Source organism: Musa acuminata, chromosome BXJ1-10 (assembly GCF_036884655.1).
Source record: "Musa acuminata AAA Group cultivar baxijiao chromosome BXJ1-10, Cavendish_Baxijiao_AAA, whole genome shotgun sequence".
Classification (NCBI taxonomy): Eukaryota; Viridiplantae; Streptophyta; class Magnoliopsida; order Zingiberales; family Musaceae; genus Musa; species Musa acuminata.
The window spans coordinates 3,411,912-3,416,093 of NC_088336.1; the positions used below are offsets into that span (position 1 = coordinate 3,411,912).

Below are 4,182 nucleotides of genomic sequence, written 5' to 3' on the forward strand. Positions count from 1 at the left end.
CGAGTACCCCAATTCTCTTATCTATCCAACAGAGGAGCTCTGCATAGGTTCAAAGACCCTTCGAAGATAATAGAAGACAATAGTTGTCAATTCCTCACCAATGGTGATCAGTGCTACTGAGAGTACATTGTCCACTTTATTTCCCAATGAAAAGCCAATCGAAAGCGGAAGTAATGCGAATCTACTTTGAAAGTGACAACTAAGTGAAAGAAGAGTCAATGGGCAAATTTTGTGGAGGAATGACCCAAAACTTTAGAAGTTTGTGAGGCGATAGTCGTTAAAGTTCCAACAAGTATCCACCCAATTCAAGCAGCATAAGGCATTTGAGAGACTGGCACATAGTAAGGATAGTCTTTTCCTTCATCTAGAGGATCCGCAGGAACCAACAGGGATCAACATAACTCAACCAACCCCATACTAGAGTCAGAGTCATTGGCGAGTTGAAGCAGCACGACGGATCAAAGGTTCGACTACTCAAAAACAGTAGCGGAGAGCAGCTAGGAGCCAGGAGGTGCATTGCAGCTGGAGTAGAAGATTGAAGACTCAGCAAAGGCAAGGAGTTGCAGTGTCGACAAAGGCTTTGATGAGGACGTCAAAGGAAAAAGTGGGGAAGAATGTCACTAACAAACTTCTAAATAGGATGTTTGATGTAATGCTTATGTATGTCCATGTCTTTTGGTATGTTCATACTTTGCACAGCATGAAGAGGGACGACCGAAGGCTTAATAGTCCCATTTTAGTTGGGTTGGTGGCCGTTTTAGACTTGTAAATAAAGGTTGTGTCATGTGGACACTTGTGAGAGATTTTCGGTCTGTAATGGACCATTTTGACCCTTTGTTGTGCAATTGTTCAGAGCTTATAAAGTCTGTTTGTAATTTGCATTGTCTTTGAAGTGTTTCCTGGAATATTTGTTTGTGGATCCCGAGTGAGGCGTTCTCTCTAACCTGTTTTCTCTTTTGTAGGTCCTAAGGGATCATGGGAGGCTTCGAGCAGGATGACCTTTGCGGACGGACACACAAGGGTGTCGCACGACTTAGGCAAAACCAGCTAAGTCCATGACACAACATAGCCCAAACTTGGGCCCAACTATCCCCTAATTAGGTTGGCCCAATTCTAATCCCAATTATGTGCTAACTATGAATTTTAAGAAATTTACGAAGCTAAACAAAGTCCATAAGTCTAGGTTTCTTCCGGTGAGCTTCCGACGATCTTCCGACGAACTTTCGACGATCTCTCGGCAATATTCTAGCGGACACTCAGTAAGCTCTTAGACTTCACAACGATCTTATTAGCGAGTTCCGATGAGCTTCTTTGGTAAGCTTCTGGACTTCTTAGTCAATTCCGGTAGAACTTCCGACGAATGTCCAGACTTCCGACAAACTCTCGAACTCCCAACGAAATCACGTTCTTGACTCCAGGATTTCATTTTGCTTTATGCCTTGCTATCATATTTAATCTTGCATACTTAAAAACCTACTTTGATCTAGACAATTAATACTAAGCTAATCAGATGTTGTCCGGCATTGTTGTATCTCGGATTTTGATGATGAAGTCAATTGTCATTTGTTATCTAATCCATATGTTGAGATAAGTGTGCAGGATTAACTATGATGAAAGTAAGATATGCAGCAGGAGTTGAGCCGGAGTCAAAGACTATGATCACGTTGGGAGTTCGAGAGCTCGATAGAAGTCCGGACGGTCGTCGAAGGTTCTACGGGAACAAATCTGAGAAGTCCAGGAGCTTGCCAAAAGAAGCTCGTCGGAACTCGCCAAGTGGATCGTCGCAAGTCCAAGAGTTTGCCGGAAGTCCGTCGGAGCATCGCTGGAGGTTCGTCGGATGTCGCCGGAAATTCGCCGGAAGCTCGCCGGAAGAAGCGATTGACGCACCGGAGCAACCTATAGTAAACGTCTTAAGAATTGTCATAGTTAGCATGTAGATTAAGTTAGGAATGGGAGGTGATCCCATTAACTTAATCTAGGGGCAATTGGGCCCTTGACAGACCCAAATTGGGCCGAATGGATCAATCCATTCGGATCAGAATTCCTACTAGGCGGTGGCACCGCCCAGGAGAGGGTCTCCCAGAAAAGCTGGGCGGTGGCACTGCTTAGGCTCAGTCTCCAAGTGAGACTGGGTGGTGCAACCACCCCTAACAAGCGGTGGCACCGCCAGGGCTTAGTCTCCGAGCGAGACTGGGCGGTGCAACCGCCCCAGGCAGGCGGTGGCACCGCCAGGGCTCGGTCTCCTAGTGAGACTGGGCGGTGCAACCGCCCCTGTCAAGCGGTGGCACCGCCCAGAAGCTCAATCTCTGAGCTGCTAGGCGGTTGTACCGCCCCAATCAGGAGGTGGCACCGCTAGGACCCCGAAAATCCGGGAAAAGACATTTTTGAGCTCCAAATTCAAACTAGTTTGTGACTTATATATACCCCACCCTTTCCTGCATGAAAGGGCACCGAAAATCCAATCTTACTCTATGATTTTTAGAGTTCAAAAGTGTTGTAAAGGCTAGAAGTTCTCCCTCTTTTTCTAAGTTTTGATCTTTCAAGAGAGAAGAGAAAAGTTTGTAAGGGTTGTCTCCTAAGCCCGTCAAAAGGCGTGAAACTGTAAAAGGGTGGTTGGTTCTATAAGCCCATCAAAACTAGTCTAGGTTGATTCCATACCGGTTCTATAAGGATTTGAGATTGGTTTTGTTAGATCATAATCGAATTGAGTTTGGTTTAAGTCAATTAAGCTATTCCAATTAGGGTTTTAGTTGATCAAGGACTATTGAGAGATTGATATTTCATGCCTTTATGATTTGATGAATTTAAAGGTTTTATTGAAGATGTCATTTGAAAATGATTATTGGTTTTATATTTTCTTATGTTTATAATATTGAAATGATTATGTAGTAGATGTGACTAGACTAATTATTCATATTGGGAGTGCAACTTGTGAAAGGAGCTACGGGCCGCCACCAATGAACATAGTTTAGCAGATTTACATCAAGTATGGTCTCTCATAATATTTAATCCTATTGATTTCTTGATGCATGTGTGAGTGAATGGATAAGTGTAAATGAATGATCATGAATGTTTATGTATCCCTGTCGAGGGCAGGTATGGCGATTCCCTTCGGGGATTAGCGGGCCGTTAGACATGATGGTTAGATAGTTCCTCCATCCGTTGTTGGGAGGAACGTATCCCCACTTAGATGGGTAAGAGATACCACTCCATCCACTATTGGGAGTGCGATATGGATTATCTCCATCCGATATTGGGAGGAATCCATATTGTGGAATATGCCTCTCCATCCGCTGTTGGGAAAGTGCACCATCGGGTGTGATGTACGTCTTTGTTATCTAGTTATTATGTATGTGTTGCATGTGGCTGATGCATGATTTTGTTTATTATGTAAGAAATTATCATCGTCTTTCTTATGCATAAGTTTTATGATGAATCAGTATATTTTCTTATTGAATTATTGATATTTGTTCATATTTCATGAATATTGAAGATTATTTTTATGATTTTTTTTAGATTCCTACCAGCATATGTGGTTGCTGATATGTTTTTATCTTATATTTATTTTTAGAGTAATCTACTACTGTGTAATAGATTTGAAGCTTGGGTGGAAGAAACTTGACTCTACCAAGAAGATGTGGTCATTGTCTAGTTAATAGAATATTTACTATTGTAAAGACAAAGATTTGAATTTAAAAAAAAAGTGAGTTTATTTTATAAATTATAGAGAATAAAATACTGATTTATTATTATTTTATTATGTAAATTTTATCGGATGTCTCTTCGGAGACATCCGATAAAATTGGAATGATATAAAGAAGATTAGCATGACCCCTACGCAAGGATGACACGCACAAATTGAGAAATGATCTAAATTTAAAAAGAAAAAAGGAAAAAAAGGAGTTTATTATGTAAATTATAGATAATAAAATACTGATTTATTTTTTTTTATATAAATCTAGGATATGACATTATCTATGGACTGAAGTAAGCTTCTTAAAGTTAAAAATAAGATTTGATAAGGTGATCAGATCTTATGACTTCGTTAAGAATGAAGATGAATCTTATATGTATAGGAAGGTAAGTGGGAGCGCTATCACCTTCTTCGTGTTATATGTGGATGACATCCTAATAATTGAGAATGATATAGGAATGCTCTCCACAGTAAAAGCTTGGTTATCT

The 4,182-nt window shown here is 40.8% G+C and overlaps 1 non-coding gene across 1 annotated transcript; it reads left to right on the top strand.

The window, feature by feature from the left end:
• The first annotated feature begins 3,777 nt into the window (after positions 1-3,777).
• LOC135596301 (U6 spliceosomal RNA) lies at positions 3,778-3,880 on the top strand. The gene has a single exon (XR_010480920.1). It is a non-coding gene; the product is annotated as a U6 spliceosomal RNA (small nuclear RNA).
• The last annotated feature ends 302 nt before the right edge of the window (positions 3,881-4,182 follow it).